Below are 19860 nucleotides of genomic sequence, written 5' to 3'. Positions count from 1 at the left end.
GACAAATGTAAGTCTCCCAAAAGCTAAGATGACGAAATATGACAAAGTGTATGTAGCGCTTGGCTTCACTGTGACTATGATGGGAGATGAGGAAAGAATGGTATGTTTACTATGTCTAAAAATGTTGGCCGCGGACAGCATGAAGCCAAATAAATCAAGGTGTCCCTTAAACAATTATACCCCAATCAAGGTGTCCCTTATACCCCAATCATGTTGATAGGTTTTTTCAGCAAAAATGTGCCAAATATTGCAAACAATCATCCTGGTGGAGAGTTGGGGACGGCGACGAAATGTTTACTTCTTCGTGGGGGGGCGGCGTAATAGAAAATAATTGAGAAACACTGATCTATATCAATGGTTCCAGTATTAGGTTTCTACCAATACAGGCCATGCTGTAGCTCTGATAGGGAAAATTGAGCTGTGTATGCACAGAAGCAAAACAATAGCCAAATTCTCACTCGTGCATGCATCCCCTCATGAGATTTTGCTTCCTGCGTATGCGCAGAAGCAAAATCTTGCTCGCATGTGTGCAGGCATGCGCTAGGGTCATGGAGCTCTGCAGGATGAGCATCGGTAGCAGTGGGAGCTGGCAACCTTTCCCCTGAATTGTTCTGAACCTTTTTGGTACCAGGGATGTTTTTTGTGGAAGACAATTTTTCCCTGGACTGGGGGAAAATGTTTTTATGTGCAGCATAAATCCCATACATAGGAAGATGAAATTTTGGTTACTCACCCATTGCTCATCTCCAGCTGCATGGCCTAGTTCCTAAGAGGCCACAGACTGGTCTGTGACCTGAGGTTTAGGGACCATTGATCTATATGACATGATATGCTTTGTAACTTCTTTTCCTTCTGTTCTGCCAGTGTGTCTCAACCGCCCGTAATTGCAGGGTAATTAGTCCAGGAAGACACACACCACACGATAAAAGGAAAACCCAAAGGTTTTTATAAACAGAAAAACAGAAACAGCTCCCTTTTTAAATGTCAAAGGAATTTTCTGGTACACACAAGGCACAGGTTAAATGCAGTCCAATTGCTCACCCAATAACTGGGAAATTGAGTTCAATTCTAAAGTCCAAAGAGTCCACAGACACAATCCTGAACAGCAAAAACCACGATCTTGACGAAACAATGAATCAGATAAACTGCCATGAGGCTAAAACACCAGGCTGCACTTTTATCTGTAGCACTAATTACAGCAGCCCCACCCAACCACAGGTGGCCTCATTTTCTCTTGTAATAATCCTTCAGTTGTTGTTTCCTATGCATCACTCTACTCATGCATTGATGTGTCATTAATTCTTGCTCAGAATCCAGGGATGATACAGATGACTGATCTCCTCCTGGGCTGTCTGCCAAACTCCCCTCTTCCCTGTCACTCACGCTTCCTTGGTCAGAGGAGACTTCGTCGGCAGATCCCAGTCTCCCATTGTTTGGATTTGTTGTTGTTAAACACACATTGGCTCTCAAACCCATCATGTTTGTAATAGAAATCTATAGCCATCACCAGAGACTTTTTATGAATGCGGCAGTGGCTATTATTTTCATTATATCGCCCTGCTGACTCTTTCGTCACAGGAATAATACCAAGAGCCACATTTGGATAATAGCTGATTTTTTTAAGCTGCCAGGAGACAATGACATTTTTTGCAGAACCCATTTATAATACAGCATCCCATTTTACAACTGAAGAGAAACAAAAGTAGCTTCTATTTATAGGGTTATGTGAAAGGAGGGAGAAATAAAGAACCTACGCTGGCACTGGTCAGGTCAGCGAATCAAGAACCATGTTGTATTGAGAGATATGAATTTCTGTACAAGAGTTAGTACTTCTACTTAGAGAATAGCCTACTGGTTGTTCTGTCGGGTTCTCTGGTAGAATCCTCCCAAAAATTCACAGGTACAAATTTCACACACACACGTTTGAAAATTCAAAACAATGTTCTTTCTAACGAAAATTCACTTAACTTAACTTTTGGTATAGCAAAGAGCACTTGTCTCCAAACAAACTGGTAATTTGTACAAGTCCCTTAACAGTTCTGTAATACTTAGCTTGCAACTGTGAGGCAATTCACAGTCCTTCTCAAAGTGAAACACACTTTGCTCTGGTTTAGTTTCAAAGCGGGGAAAAATCAGCACACAAAAGGTCAAAGTCAGTAAAGCAGTCATGAAACACAACGATCAGATAATCTTCCACAATGACAAAACCCACAGGCTGCTCTTTATAACAGCCTCACTAATTACCACAGCCCCACCCAACCACAGGTGGCCTCATTTTCTTTGATAATAATCTCTCAGTTGTTGTTGCCTATGCATCGCTCTCCGCATGCGTGGCTGTATCATTAACTCTTGTTCTGAATCCAAGGAGGAGCTAGATAATTGATCTCCTTCTGAGCTGTCTGCCACACTCTCCTCCTCCCTGTCACTCATGTCTTCTTGGTCAGAGGAGCCTTCATCATCACATGCTGCAGGCAAAACAGGCCTGCAGCATGTGGATGTCTCCTCCACATCCACAGTCCTTGGGGCAGGAGCTGGGTCAGAGCTAACCACAACACTGGTTATAAAAGCAAAAAAAGTCAATATTAATAACCAGAACACGCCTTCGGAATAAGCTGAACAGTTCTTATTAATGAAACCGTATCCCCTGTGTTAGTTTTTTCAACAAAGGGATTATTTTCCTGTTCTAGTCCCAGAGGTGCTTTTTCAAGAGGCAACTGGGATTTCTGATTTTTCTTTGAAGACATTTCACTTCTCATCCAAGCTTCTTTAGCTGTCCTTTTTTTAAAATAAACTTTATTGATTTTTCTTAAAATTGACATACACACAAACACACATTTAACATAAAGTTGGGATTGCAAATACCCCTCTTATTCGAGAAGTCAAATTACCATACAGAAAAAAGAATACATTATTAATACCTTAAGTCAACATATTAATTTGAGTGAAAAGAAGAAATTTTGTTTAACCTTATATAAAAAAGCTTCATATGTAAACAAGATAAAAACTCAAAATTTAAATCATAACAATACTTCTATAATTCTCACCTAATATTAACTTTTCCTTCTTATTATTATCTATCCATATATACACTTTATTCCAAATCACATAAAATTCTGATTCTTCTTGATTATTTAACCGTCTTGTCATCATATCCATTTCAGCGCAATCTAATATTTTCTTAATAACCTCTTCCTCTTTGGGAATACCTTCCCCTTTCCAATTTTGTGCATATACTATCCTGGCCGCTGTCGCTATATGAATAACTAGATGTAAAATATCTTTCTTATACAGTATTTCTGTTTAATTATACCCAATAAATAAAATTCTGGAGTTTTTTCTATCTCTTGCATTACTATTTCTTTTATTATTCTTTCTATCATTTTCCAATATATCTTGACTTTGCTACAACTCCACCATTGATGATAATATGAACCTATTTCTTTCTTACACTTCCAGCACAACGGGGACTGTCCTGAAGACGCTTCTTGGATGAGAAATGAAACATCCTGGGTCCTTGAGTCATCAGTCACCAGGATCAGAAGTTTAATCTTCCAAGCTTTTGGACTCATGCTGGAGCCAATCTTCAGAGACCTTCTTTCTATTGGAATACTTTGTGCTATTCTGTGAGTTGTATTTATGTGCTGCTTTCCTATTGGCTGTTTGGTAGAAATTATTGAAGCCTGGGAAACAGGCTTCAATTGTCAGTTAACAGGAGTTCTGATTCACTACCAGTGTATGAAGTACTTAGGAGCCAAGGACTTAGCATTACAAGGAAGCAACAGCAAATCCACCAGCCATCAACACACCAATCAACCAATAGGAAGGCACCACATAAATACAACTGACAGAATAGCTCAAATCATGTATTCCAGAAAAAGAAATGCCCTGAAGATGGGCTCCAGTATGAGTCTGAAAGCTTGGAAGAGTAAACTTCTGGTCCTGGTGACCAACCCTGATTTGATCTTGCAACATCATCCTGTCTTGCAACATCATCCACAAATGTTTGCCTTTGTTCATGATTCTGTTTCATTTGGAAATCTATCTCAGCATTATAATTAAAATGCTAGACTAAGAGTCAAATTAAATTCAAAGCACTGGATTTCCTTAGCATAGTAAGAAATTCATAATTGAGGAAGTGATATGTACTATCGGGTTTATGCCCGAACCCCTTGTTGTATCCTCCTAGGAACTCCATATCTTTTGCTTGGATCTTGTGACTGCATTATGCTGGATGGTTCTCTCCAACACACATTTTTCAACATTGAATCTGAAATGCTATCCATTCCTATAGACAATATACATCCAGGACCAGTTTAAGAAATTTAGAAATTGAATAAAACATCAGGTTTGGAGAGACATCGCCCCAGATTAATATGGTTGATGGGTTCCTGCCAAATGAGATGTTAAACTGAAATTAGAATGGAATATTCACAAATACTGAACTAGAATTAAAACAGCGTCAAAAAGGAATGTTTGCATAGAAAGTCTCCTAGCATTAAAAATCCTATCCAGGAGAATGGTCCATTTATTGTTTGTTTGTTTATAATTGTTTCCATGTACGCTTTGTTTCTATATTTATTCTGTGAGCCGCCCCGAGTTTTCGGAGGCATAAAAATCTAATAAACAATAATGATGATGATGACTCCATCCAAGACTTGGAATGGCTCACAGCACCATAAACTATAAAATAGCCAACTGTAAAATCATACAACATAAATATCACAATAAAACATACAATGGTACCTTAGTACCCAACTGCTTTGAAACTCATCACACTCAATGGTACCCAATGCATTCTGTCCTGGTACTCATTGTTTGTTTGATAAACACACAAACTAGAACTTGCCAGTGTTGGTTTCCTTATGACTCACTACATTATACCATATTTTTTTAAAAAATGTTTGATACTCATCATTTTTGGTATTCATCATGCCTCTCAGATGAATTAATAATGAGTACTGAGGTACCACTCTATCTCAGTTGTCAGTCCACCATACAATGATTTAAGAACACCCAAGGGGGTCAGGACTAACAATCTAGACCCCCATTTTACCAAACTCGGAAGGATGAAAGGCTGAGTCAACCTTACGTTTGGTGAGATTTGAACTGCCAAATTGCAGGCAGCCAAAATAACCTGCAGAACTGCATTCTAACCACTGCGCCACCATGGCTCCTAGTAGCGAGCTTCCTTTTTTCCCCATGCCCTCAGCTACTTAAGAACTTCCATTTTCAGATATCCGGTGCAATCCCCTATTTTATAATCTCTTTAAACTGGTCTTGTTTACCCTAGGGAATTTGTGACAGCATAAAAATGCATTTAGAATAAATACAGAAAAGGAAAAGAATAGAATGAAAAGCTTAGTGGAAGTAGGAGTTCAACTGCGATGGAATCAGTGGGAAGCACATGATCAAGTTTTCTGCTTCTGGACCCAGATAATCTGAAGTCAAGGTTACTTAGAAGAGTAACAGGAATAAAAACCAATTTATTTCATCCATTGTCTGATAAATGATGAAGTCATCCAGAGTCTCTTTAGATAGCAAGATGGGGACATGTAAATTTATTATAAATAAAACATTTTTAAAGCACACTCACTAAACCATACACAAGTATGCATATCTAGCGGATATTTATTTTCTCTTAAAAATAAATTCCATATAATTTGAAAAAATGAAAGAAATACAGTATGTCTTTCTTAACATTTCCTATACTCGTGAGCAGGGGTGAAATGTTCCCGCTTAGCTAGTGCCTGTCGGTTGTAGGAGAACTGGTCGCAAAGGGAGTGCAAGACTCCACCCACCTGCCTAGACGGGTTCTTTTACCCTCTGCGCATACGCAAAGCCTTCTGTGTGGGCGGGCGGGTAGAGCTTCCCGCTCCCTTTGTGACAGGCTCTCCTACGACCGACAGGCATGAGCGAACAGGAAGAGTTCACCCCTGCCCGTAAGCCCTATCTCACAAAAGATTTGAGACCTTACAAAGAAGTTTCAGCACATAACGGCTCCATCATTCATAAGGTCTCCTTTTCCAAATGTCTGCACAAAGAGATGATTTTGTTTATTCCTATCTTGTACAGTCACATTGTGCTTCCTCTTTATTAATTCAGCACCAGCCTAACAAATTAATAAGTGTTCAGTTCTGACCTGTAAAATTGTTTCACGAGAAGCAGCTTAAATTTCCCTGCACTAAGACATATCTTCGCAGGAAACTCCATGAGATCCGTGATCAAATTTCAAAGAGGTGGGTCTAATCACAGATGAAACTAATCTCTTAATAACAGAAGGAAATAGCAGCCAGCCCACTGGTTGAAAATCCAGAGAACATGCCATGTTATCAGGAGATTTCTCAGAGCAGAATAGGTCTTTTTTCAAAAGCATTTACATAAATTATACAAAATAGGGAAGCTTATGATGCCTTGCAGTGCTTCCCAGCTGAAATAACTGCACAAAAACCCAGCCTGTCAGTTTGGTATATTTGCATTTCAGATTAGCAAGCCAAGTCTATGTATTCCACTTTGAGTGGTCAAGTACTGACAGCTTAGGACATCAATATGTTATCGGGGGATTTTTACATCCATTATACCTGAACTGCATTGTACATTGATTTATGTCTATCACCAGGATTTATAACTACAGCAGAGAACTACAAACAATTTAGCTTCAAATTTAAATCTCTGGGTAGTCACTTTTAGAGTATCAAAGCTGTGTTTCTGCTTTAAAGAACTCCACCAAACTAATGGTATAATTTATCTTTCTTTCTTTCTTCCTTCCTTCCTTCCCTCCCTCCCTCCTTTCTTCTTTCCTTCCTTCCCTCCCTCCTTCCCTCCTTCCTTCTTTTCTTTCTTTCTTTCTTTCTTTCTTCCTTCTTCCTCCCTCCCTCCCGCCCTCCCTTGTTGCTTGCTTGCTTGTTTTCTCTCTCTCTTTCTTCCCCCTTCTCTCTCTTTCTCTCCTCCTTTCCTATCCAACTGCTAGTATTTACCTTCACAATCCTGTGGAGCAAATATTTTTCTAAAACATTAATTCAAGAGTATGCATTTCAACAGCCAAATCAAGTTCCTTGTTAAGTAACAAAGAACAAAGCATAAAAAATGGAAATTTGAAGGAAAATAACAATGAATCTACCATTCTTGCAAATTGGCCAACCATATCTTTAGTTTATAAGTCCTACTGATCATAACTAGGTGTGTCTGATTTAGAACTTGCTTCATAGATAATTTAAACCAAGGCATGTATTTAGTGATGATGAAATCACTAATATTATATAAAATGAGACAGAACTGATTATAATTGGTTCGCCTCTTGTTTTATTTGTTAAAGTTGTATCTCTCTTTACTTCAAAACTTCAAGGTAGCTTATGGTTCTCCCTTCATTTTATTCTCCCAACAACTATTTTGTTGAGTGGCTAGCACAATCATTCAGTAAATTTCTATTTTATAGAAATCTACATTTACTTCTATTTATTTTCTATTTCTATTGAAATTTACTAAACCTGGGTTTGTCCAATCCTAGCCCAATATCATACCTATTATATGCACTGGCTCTTATTAGATGATAAAATTATGTCTGAATCAATGTTTCCAACCTGGGTCAGGACTGACCAGCTAAACACTATTCAGCTGCTGTCGTCATGAAACCAATATCATTGCCTAATGAACAATCTCTACCAATCATAGAAAGAAATAAAAGCACTAGCTGTTGTAATATGCCTAGTCTGAAAGATGAATTGGTCAAAAGGGATCAAGTCAATTGTCTTCAGACAATATTTGCTCCAAAAGATCTGCTGAAAAAAAATCAGAATGCACAATATACTTATTGAAGTAATTAATTTAAATAACCTAATAGCTATTATTAATTTCCTTGGCCTTGTCAACTTGAATATATGAGATCATGTGAAAGCAAAGACCTAGAAGATGCTTCGAAATCTGCTGTATTACCAACTATTTTTCAGGAGGATTTGGTCTGAAATGTGTAGGTGTCTGCATATTCTTCAATTGCAGGAGTATCCTCGTCACAGGAGACCATTGCATTTGTTATTGTCAAAAAGCTGAGAAGTAATTTGTGTTTCTCACAGCAGTCATCTGAAGGTCATGACCATTGTCAGTATTTTCATGGGTTCCTGGTTATGAGGTGGTTTTGTTTGTTTGTTTTTTGCTTTATACTGCAGTTATAGAAGTGGTTTAATCAAAGGTCTAACAGCCCAACTCAAAATCCCCCCCCTTTTGTCACCAACTCTTTAAGACTGATTTCACTGCTAATTCATAACTGAGAAGCCATCTTTCCCCAATGCTTACATCCCCAATTGTGCCAGTGGAAGAGACCTGCTAGAGATTCCATCTGCTAAGGTCAAGGGGAAAAGCCTTTTGTGGTATGGCCCCATCCATGTGGAACACCCTACTATCCAAGGTGAAAGGTGACATAACACACAGCAACTGATTAGGGCCCCAGGGTTGGCCTTCTTCAGGTCCTGTTGACTAGACAGGGTCAGTTGACAGAGCCGGCTGCCCCCAGAGGTCCACACCACACCCACACTGATGGCCTTCTGGAAGGCCATGAAAACCTGGCTTTGCCAACAGGCTTGGGGCCATTGAGCAAGGAATTGCCATCTGGATCCGGCCAAGATGTGAATGTTTTTGATTTCTGTGGGTTTTAATTGTTTTATATTGTTTTTAATTGCTGTATGCTACTCAGAGTCGGGAAGGAGTTGGGGGGCTTATAAATTTAAATAATAAATAAATAATAATAATAAATAAGGTTGAGAAGTGTCCCCTCCCATTTGGCCTTCCATAAGGGCACTAAGACTTGACTTTGCCAGTTGAACTGGAGCCTCAAAGGGGGTGCTCATCATTGGAGGTGACTGGTGGAGAAAGAGGACCTCATCCCCCTTCCCATCTGTCTCTTAGCTTGTTGGTTTGGACACAATATAAGTACAAATGCATTGTACTATTCATTAAAGCAGAACATTTTTTCCAGATCTGCTCAGAAATATGGAAACAGATGGACCACTTTAATAAATATCAGAGAGGTGCTATCCTCTGCAAGTTTTGAAGGAACTTATTTCTAATCATGTTCAAGCCATGCACAGCCCTAACGAGTATAAATTCCCTGAAGGCATACAATTCCACCTATCAAGGAATTCACATAAATTCAAAGACCTTTGCAAAAATCGCTAGTCCTTCCATTACCATAGGAAAATAGCCTATCTGTCCTGGTGAATAAAAAGGCAGCTGTTGGTCAATAAATCATCCAAATTGCTAAAGACTGAAGAGAAGTCCCTTTACCTGTGGTCAAATTTTTGGATTGCTCACACATGAATGTTTGACACATTGGATTTCAGCAAATTTTATGGTCCTGATGAATGCACCGAAATCTAGAGTTTTCCTTTGTTGGGAGGAAATGATTAATTGTCTTTAATGTGCCTTTCGGAAAGAATCATAACTTCCATCAACAAGAAAGGCATTTGCTGAAGAACAGCAAAGAGGACCAGAGGACTTTGAAACATTCAAGAAAAATGCAGAGAGAAAGTCACAGAAGTCTTTCACTGCTCCAATGTATCCTTCTGTATGAAGTAGGGTTGGTGTCATTTATTTGTACTGCACCCAGCAATTGACATGTTAAATTATTTGGGAAGGCTAAATGCAACTCAATCTGATAACCTAGAAGGCAGCAATCAGAACTAATTCAAGCATGTTGTTTTTCACACAAAAGTGAACTCTACAATTGCCATGTTTTCACATCCATTAATCCACTTGGAGATATGTTTCCACAACGGAATGTTCCTTGCATCCAGAGTTGATCACAACTGATCACGTGGAGAGATTTGGCCCTAATGGGCTTCAAGTGAGACTTGTATGCTATTTAGGAAGCTAAGCTAACCATTATGCTCCTTGTCTTGTGCTTGCCATTTGTACCTGAACTTCTCTCCTCTGAGCCATGATAAAGCTAAGGAGAAAAAGCATCTTCTCTTAGTTACAGTTTGGCAGTGGTGCAGCTTTCCCCAGAAAGAAGGAAAATCTACGGATGTTTGACCCTCCCTAGAATACCAAGATAGACTTCCAGGATTGGTCAGATATCCATAAATTGTCCAGTCTCTTACAAACCTTGGAGGTCTTCTAGTCCAAACCTCTGCTTAGGCAGGAAGCCCTACACCACTTCAGACATATGGTTATCTGACATCTTTTTTAAAATGTCCAGTGGAGCACCCACAACTTCTGGAGGCAAATTGTTCCACTGATTAATTGTTCTAACTGTCAGGAAATCCTAAGGCAGTGATGGCAAACCTGTTTTTCCTCACACACACTATTGTACATACGTGAGTACCCACACCCATAATTCATTCCCTGGGGAGGGCAAAAAATGGTCTCCCTTTGAAAGCCTTCTGAAGGCCGGAAATGGACCGTCTCCCAACTTCTGGTAGGCCCACTAGGTCCATTTTTCACCCTCCCCAGGCTCCAGAGGCTTCCCTGGAGCCTGGGAAAAGCAAAAACACCCTCCTCCACCCCACAGAGGCCCTCCAGATGCCAAAAACGCCCTCCCAGAGACTTCGTGCACACTGAAAATCAGCTGGCTGACACACATGTGTGTGCTGGAGTTGAGCTAGGACAATAGCTTGCATGCCGGTAGATATGGCTCCATATGCCATCTGTGGCACATCTGCTATAGGTTCACCATCGCCGTCCTAAGGTCTTGACCAAAAAGTGTACATTCAGAAGGTTTGGTTTCTATACCAAATATACTGCTTTATTCTGTGCACCAGATGTTTCTAGCCATATTTTTTCAAAAGGTGCACGTGCTCCATTGCACCACAATTGGATTTACATTATCTGGCTTGTGATTGAGATTTTAACTTTATTTTCCCAAGAGATAGTGGTTATATCTTACCACTATTGACTTAAGTGGGAAGTTTGGAGACTGGATAAAACTATTTAATATTGGCATTTCCTGATGATGTTCTATCCATGTAACTTTTTTGAGATCAAAGTTGGTTAGCCATCAAGCCAACATATATGTATGATAATATTGGTTATTTTGTTAAACAAGGGGTAAAGCTTAAGAAAGGTTTCTTTAGAACATTTGAGGAATCTGACTTTTAATTCTGAGGCCAACCCTTTTATATTTCTTGCTTCATTTTATTAGGTCTAACCATAGGGAAAAGATTGCCCGGTCAATAGCAATAGCAATAGCACTTAGACTTATATATCACTTCATAGTGCTTTACAGCCCTCTCTAAGCAGTTTACAGTCAGCATATTGCCCCCAACAATCTGGGTCCTCATTTTACTGACTGCGGAAGGATGGAAGCCTGAGTCAACCTTGAGTTGCTGAGGATCGAACTGCTGAACTGCATCAGCAGAAGTAGCCTGCAGTACTGCAGTCTAACTACTCTGCCACTGCAACTCTTAATGCTTCGCTAACTGGAAAAAAAATCTGACTATAGAAAGCTAGTACATTAGGAATAAAGGTTTTCCTTCCAGCAAACTTTTTTCCCCCCGCACACAGGGAATTTAAAAATTGCCGGGCAGGAAGTTCATATGCAAAAATCCTCTGTAATATAAAGTGATGCACTTCAAGCACTGCTAATATGTGATTGTTCTCCAATGTCTCATTTGGTTTAAAAGCAGAAACATCATGAAAAGGCTAGTCCTAAATTCAAACCCATTCCCTCTGGTCTTTCATTTAAAACAAATAGCTGGGAAGCGAGGAAACCCAAAGGTTCAGCATATGATTTATATAGAGCTCAGAATATTGGTGGTTAAATGCTGTTTTCCTCATTCTTTGCTCAGTATTAAAGCATCTGTAAAACTTGGCCAGAAATCTAATGAGAATATGTTCTTTCCACGGGATTCCTGGCATTCTGTTTTAAGGTCCCAGCTGGTGACACTAACAAGCATAGCATCACGCCATTGGTATTCTGATATATTTGGTTCTTGGTCCTGGCAAGGGAGGAAATGGTTGCATTATTTTCTGTTGGGAGATGGGGAATCCATATTATTTTGTATTTGGCGGTAAGCAGACAGCCAAAGAAAAAGGCTAGTTTTCCCAAACTAATGCAAATGGAGAACTGTTTGCCGTGTTTATTTGTATAATATCTTGCATCTTACATAAAACATACTATATAGAATGGTTGCTAGGATTGGATATGTCTAGTTTAATGAAAAGAAGGACTAGAGGTGCCATGAGAGCATTGTTCCAATATCCCACAAAGAAGAGAGAGTCAATCTATTCTCCATAGTAGGACAAGCAGCAATGGATGCAAACTAATCAAGGAGAGAAGCAACCTAGAACTAAGAAGAAACTTTTTGACAATTAGAACAATTAATAAATTGAACTGTTTGCTTTCAGAAGTTGTGAATGCTCCAACATTGGAGGTTTTTAAGAAGAGATTGTACAAGAGATTGAAACGGTAGAAGGTTTCCTGCCTTTGAAGTGGGTTGGACTTGAAGACCTCCAAAGTCCCTTCCAACTCTGTTATTGTATTCTATTCTATGAGTGTAAAAGCATATAGAAGGTTTTACCTGTTATTTCTCAAACAGATTTGATCTAATCTGGCCTTTATGGGATCTGGTGCCAAGGAATAGATCAAATACATAAAGCAAATAGAGTTATTTGCAAAATAGAATGGCTTGCCAATGCCAAGCATTAATTTTAAATCTCTGTTATTTGAGTTTTAATTACTTATCTACATTTATGCAATTTTTATTTAAAAGCCTTCTGCATGATTAGGAACACATACCTCTCCCACAAACGTTTATTATTGAAGACATTTTGGAGTTCATCTTTTTGAGAATCTGGGTTTTTAACCGTAAATCCTCTATAAATCCCATATAACAGACTATTTGGAACAATATTAATATGTCCTTTGCCCAGAATTGTTAAAATGGGGGATATCATGAAGGTTTAATGGGTGAATATAGGTATGGGGAGATATTCAATGTAGCCATATTGTCCTTTGCTTCTTTCTTTGAAGGTTGCTTTCAAAAGTTTTGATTTAACAATATGGCAAAACACAATGAGCATCGCAAAACACAATGAGCATTTCATTAAATGTGGGTGCATTAATTTATTTTTTCACTATTTTCCTCCCCTCACATTGGTAGATGTGTATGTTGATCAAATGGGTAGAGGGCTGTGCACACAGACAAACATTTTACAGTTGATGTAACCCATCAGATATGTTGTGGTTAGCTCTGGCCCAGCTCCTGCCCCAAGGACTGTGGATGTGGGAGAGACATCCACATGCCTCAGGCCTGTTTTGCTCCCAGTGGAATCTGCTGATGAAGGCTCCTCTGACCAAGAAGACATGAGTGACAGGGAGGAGGAGAGTGTGGCAGACAGCTCAGAAGGAGATCAATTATCTAGCTCCTCCTTGGATTCAGAGCAAGAGTTAATAATACAGCCACGCATGCGCAGAGCGATGCATAGGCAACAACAACTGAGAGATTATTATCAAAGAAATTGAGGCCACCTGTGGTTGGGTGGGACTGTGGTAATTAGTGAGGCTGCTATAAATAGCAGCCTGTGGGTTTGGCCATTGTGGAGGATTATCTGATCGTTGTGTTTCGTGCCTGCCTTGCTGACTTCGACCTTTGTGTACTGATTTTCCCCCGCTTTGAAACTAAACCAGAGTAAAGTGTGTTTCACTTTGTGAAAGAAGAAGGACTGTGAATTGCCTCACAGCTGCAACTAAGTATCTCAGAACTGATAAGGGACTTGTACAAACTACCAGTTTGTTTGGAGACGAGTGGTCTTTGCTATACAAAAAGAGGGCTTAGTTTATTTGGATTTTCGGTATAAAGAACATTGTTTTGCATTTTCAAATGTGTGTGTGTCTGAAATTTGTATCTGTGAATTTTCGGGAGGATTCTACCAGAGACCTCGACAGAACAAGATAATAGAATACTAATAAATAATAATATTATTAACATGATGGCCGTGCAAAGTCTTCAATTCATTGATGGACAAAGATTTGCTCTTGTTTCTTATTTCTACCTTGCTGTCCTACTACTTTCATATTTCTTGAATCCCACCCTAGAGGCCATAAATGGAAAGGTTATTCCCACAACATGTCTGGTCTTCAGTACTGGAATCTCCATCCCTCCTTCTTTGGAGTACCCAGAAAAGAATGTGGAATTTCTTCCCATTAGCCTGCACTGACCTGTCTCGTTTATTATTATTTTAAGTCTAGTCATACATCTTTACCTTATGGTTTCTTTGTCGGTTCAATCAGTGCCTGAAAAACCTGAAAGCAAACTATGTTATGATTTTTATTATCCCCATCATACCATGGGCATATCATCATCATTGTTGGCATTGTTATCATCATCACAATCCTTGATTTCATGTATCCTAATAGGCAGACATGCAACTTAATTAGCACCTTAATTATACTCCTTAATCACATAGATCAAAAGGAATAGAATGCTGCTCTAAAGCTAGTGCAGCCCTTGGGTGTGAAAGGTGACTATATTCTAGTCTAGATTCTAGATTCTACAATTGCGTCATTCACACCAACCATCTGGAACTGAACACACACAAAATGGTGGTAGGTTTTAGGAGAAACCCTCCCATTCTACCACCTCTTACAATACTAGACAACACAGTATCAACAGTAGAGACTTTGAAATTTCAGACACCTAACATAAAAAACATCATCAAAAAAGCATAATAAATAATGTTCTTTCTGCATCAAATCAGGAAGCTCAAACTGTCCAAGGAGCTGCTGATACAGTTCTACAGAGGAACTATTGAGTCTGTCATCTGCACCTCTAATGACCCCTCGCATCCTGAACATAAATTGTTTCAACTCCTATCCTCAAAACGATCCAATAGAGCACTGCACACCAAGACAATTAGACACAAGAACAGTTTTTTCCCAAACGCCATCATTCTGCGAAAGAAATAATCCCCTCAATACTGTCAAATTATTCACTAAGGCTGCATTACTATTATTATTAGTATTCTCAACATTCCTATTACCTATCTCCTCCCACTTATGACTGTATGACTGTAACTTGTTGCTTGAATCCTTATGATTTATATTAATGTGGTTTCCTGATTGCTTATTTGTACCCTATAACAATCATTAAGTGTTGTATTTCATGAGAAATGTATCTTTTCTTTTATGCACATGGAGATCATAGGCATCAAAGATAAATCCCTTGTGTGTCCAATAACACTTGACAGTCTCAAAATGGGTGAGCAGTGTGGTCGGGCAGTAGGAAAAGCAAGTAGGATGCTTGGCTGCATAGCTAGAGGTATAACAAGCAGGAAGAGGGAGATTGTGATCCCCTTATATAGAGCGCTGGTGAGACCATATTTGGAATACTGTGTTCAGTTCTGGAGACCTCACCTATAAAAAGATATTGACAAAATTGAACGGGTCCAAAGACGGGCTACAAGAACGGTGGAAGGTCTTAAGCATAAAACGTATCAGGAAAGACTTAATGAACTCAATCTGTATAGTCTGGAGGACAGAAGGAAAAGGGGGGACATGATCAAAACATTTAAATATGTTAAAGGGTTAAATAAGGTTCAGGAGGGAAGTGTTTTTAATAGGAAAGTGAACACAAGAACAAGGGGACACAATCTGAAGTTAGTTGGGGGAAAGATCAAAAGCAACATGAGAAAATATTATTTCACTGAAAGAGTAGTAGATCCTTGGAACAAACTTCCAGCAGATGTGGTTGGTAAATCCACAGTAACTGAATTTAAACATGCCTGGGATAAACATATATCCATTGTAAGATAAAATACAGGAAATAGTATAAGGGCAGACTAGATGGACCATGAGGTCTTTTTCTGCCATCAGTCTTCTATGTTTCTATGTTTCTAATAAAGAATTCTATTCTATTCTATTCTATTCTATTCTATTCTACTCTACTCTACTCTACTCTACTCTACTCTATCCATTGATATTATTTTCTACTCTGTGTTCAGTTTCAACCTGTAATTAATTGTTATGTTTTATTGATATCTGTAATTATCTTAATGTATTTTTCAGTCATTTCAGCACTGCCCTAAGGGCCTATTTAAAAAGGAAGTCTGCAGCAGGGTAGGAATAGAAATAAATAAACAAACAAACACTTCTAAATGTCATTGAATGAACTAATTATGCCCAAATGGCCAAAGCAATTTAAATCCAGTAAGTATGTGAAGAAAGGGCTCCAGACAACAAGAATTTAACAATTCATTAGATTAATCAGAATAAAAAGATGGGAAGCGTGCATGAAGCTATCACAACATCAGTGGCATCAGCTAACAGATGTTGCGTTAGTCGAAAAACAAAACTGCACAGAATGTCATTTTCATCAATGGGTTTGTGTATTTCAAAAGTTGTGCACTTTTAAAATGTATTAACAGTTTTTACAGTTCATAAACTATTCAGCAGTGAACCATGTTGTAAGGAATGTTGCTTTCCTAAAAGACTCCCCCACCCACTTTTGAAAAGGACTAGAGAAGATGGGAGAATTTTATTTAGAAATACAGAGCCATCTGTTTTAAACTCGGAACATGTAAGAAATCCCATCAGACCAATTGAACAGACACTGTGATGCACAGGTTCTACTTAGATCTGGAGTTAGAAGCAAATGGCTCAGACATGTTTCTTGGTTTCCAAGGACTTTTTGTGCACAGTAGAGATAATTAGACTTTGGTTTTCCATCAGAATGCAATGAAATACTCTCAAGGGAGTAGTCCTAAAGGATCACTATTCCCACAAAGCATTGAATATTTTGTAAGGACTATCCTCCATAAGGAGTGTCTCTTTTTTTTTCCTTTCAGCATTTGCAATGTTAATTTGCTGGATTAGGTTTTCATAAAATTCAGAATCACCCTTCTGGACCAGCCCAAGGTCCACCTTATAGAAATTATGGAAAGGGAAGAGGAGGAGGGAGGGAAAGAGAGAGAAGGAGAGAGAGACCAGAGAGAGAGAGAGAGAGAAGGATCCTATTGAATCTCCACTAGCTTTTTAAAAAACTTTTTTACTTTTTTATTCTTTATCAGACATCAGACACTTTTGGGGGACCGATGGGGGAAGAACTCTAACTCTTTAATTGTTCAGTTTCTGTGTATATCATGTGCACAAGTAAACATTTACACTGTAGGATTTGACAACTGGGCACTAACATTTGCTTCCTTACAATAAAACTAGACACAATGAGAGTTTTGCCCCCATACCATCACTCTGCTAAACAATTAATTCCCACAACATGTCAAACTATCTGTTATGTACTGACTTATGGAGTAAATTTGCATAGCAGCCACTGATTGGCTGATCTAGCAGAGCCAGAAATAAACTGCTGTCAATGGCCAGCAAGCTTCAGGGAAGCCCTTAAAAGCGGCTTCCCTGCTGCCTGCCAGAAGTCTGTATTAGTTCCATCTAATAGACAATAAAGGTGCTGACTCTACATCTTGATTCTTCATTCCCAGGCAAATCTAACACTATCCAGTAAGGCTGTATTACTGTTATTCTTCTCATCTTTCTTATTAGCTATCTCCTTATCTTCTTATGGCTATAACTTTATTTATTTATTTATTTATTTATTTATTTATTTATTTATTTATTTATTTATTTATTTATTTATTTATTTATTTATTTATTTATTTATTTATTTATTTATTTATTTATTTATTTATTTACTCGGGGCGGCTAACAACAGTAATAAAACAGCATATAATAATAATCCAATACTAAAAACAGTTAAAAACCCATTATTATAACAACCAAACATACATACAGATATACCATGCATAAAATTGTAAAGGCCAAGGGGGAAAGAGTATCTCAATTTCCCCATACCTGGCGGCAGAGGTGGGTTTTAAGCAGCTTATGAAAGGCAAGGAGGGTGGGGGCAATTCTAATCTCTGGGGGGAGTTGGTTCCAGAGGGCCGGGGCCACCACAGAGAAGGCTCTTCCCCTGGGTCCCACCAAGCGACATTGTTTAGTTGATGGTACTCGGAGATGGCCCACTCTGTGGAACCTAACTGGTCGCTGGGATTCGTGCAGCTTGTATTTTATGATTTATAATATTTACTTAGTAGCCTAGTATGATTTATGTTGATTGCTTATTTAGTATTCTATGACTATCACTGTGTTGTATCTTATGATTTATGATGAATGTATTCTTTTATGATGACTATGATAATAATTTATCACTTATTGCTTAAATGTACAGTGAGAACTTATGCTCCCGAGACAAATTCCCTGTGTGTTCAATCTCGCTTTGCCAATAAAGAATTATTCTGTTCTGTTCTGCTCTGCTCTGCTGTTCCATTCCGCTCCATTCCATTCCATTCCATTCTATTCTATTCCAAATACCAGTGTCAGAAACTATATGAGGCAATTTTACCTTTTTGTGCTACAAAATGAGTAATTATAGGTACCACTTATTAAAGGCTATGTAAATGGTCCATTTTGGAAATGGTAATTCATTTTCAGCCCAGCAGGCAGCCTGTGGGAGATTTCTAGTGATGAAGTAAACCCATTTTGAACCATAAGTTTCCAGATGTTCTGTGCTTTCATTTCTTAGCCTTTTGGCATCTTTTGTAATACGTTGCCAAAGGAAATCAGTAGTTTTGTTGTGGGAATTTGGGTGGAGCAATTTTGAAGTTCTCTGGAGACCAAATGTGGGGTGCGAATGGACCATATCAGTCCCATGGACCATCCATTGTGAGTTACAAAATGATAATTTTTTAAAAAAATGGTTCTTGTGTTCTTCTTTCTCAAAGGAAGAAGCTCTTTGTCACTTTAGCTATGTTCTGCTCAACTAACAGCATTTGTTGCATTTAGTCAAAGAACTCTAAGTCAAAATGATCAGGACTGGGAGGAAATCAGCCATCTCTTGACCAAAGAAGATGTCATTCAGCAGTTGCCAGGTAGTGTTGACCTGCTACCAATGATGTCATCTCAGTACACAGACGTCACTAAGTGAGATCTCTTGATGGACAACCAAGGCTCACAATTTGCTTTCGCTTCCCATTCTTGCAAAAGATTGGGGCTAATTCAAATTTCTGGTCATGTGTATGGACTGATCAGTTCAGGTCCATCCTCAGCATGGAAAATGGCTGGATGATTCTGGCCCTTCTCCATCTTTTTCCACCCACCCTTTTTAGCAGGGTGAAGAATTGCAGAAAGGCATGTTAAAGAAGCCACTTTGTCCTCCTGGAGAGGAAGGGAAATATAAATTTAACACAAAACAAAAGAGAGAGACAGAGACAGAGAGCATGACATTCACGCTGTGTATTTATTCCTTATATACCGGCCTAATAGTATCTGATAGTATTAATTGGCCAAATTAAAATCTGGCGGAATGGACCGCATATTTAAAATGGATGGATGAACAAAGCGATCGTTTGTCAGTGTTCTCTGTGGCATTGTTAGCAAGACTAACACAAATGCACAGGAAAACGAATAGCTCCAGTTGTCATGGATACAGTTCTGGTGAGGGGTACATGTTTGCTTGCTACCCTGCTTCTTGGCGCCTCTCCCCATGCCATCCCCCCCCCCAAATTCCCTTTTTCTATTTTCTCATCCGATCCGAAACATTGTGAAATGGGACGTTTTGTTACATGGACAATAAAGCAATGCATGAGGATTGATCTACAATTACTTGGCATTTAGGAGCAAATTATGAGCATAAGTTATACTATGACATGAAGCACATTCTGCTCACTTTTCCCATGGTTAACGTGTGATGAGCAGACTAATGAAACTTATTGTAATACATGCATATCCTAGTGGGGAGTGTTTTCTGGGGCATAGTCTAGAACACAAAAAGTGTTCCCCAATTTGGAAAAGTTTTCTTTCTTTCTTTCTTTCTTTCCTTCTTTCTTTCTTACTTTATTTCTTTCTTTCCTTCCTTCCTTCCTTCC

This window comes from Erythrolamprus reginae, chromosome 2, assembly GCF_031021105.1.
Source record: "Erythrolamprus reginae isolate rEryReg1 chromosome 2, rEryReg1.hap1, whole genome shotgun sequence".
Taxonomy (NCBI): domain Eukaryota; kingdom Metazoa; phylum Chordata; class Lepidosauria; order Squamata; family Dipsadidae; genus Erythrolamprus; species Erythrolamprus reginae.
The sequence above is the reverse complement of the archived record's forward strand: the minus strand, read 5'-3'. Positions refer to the sequence as shown.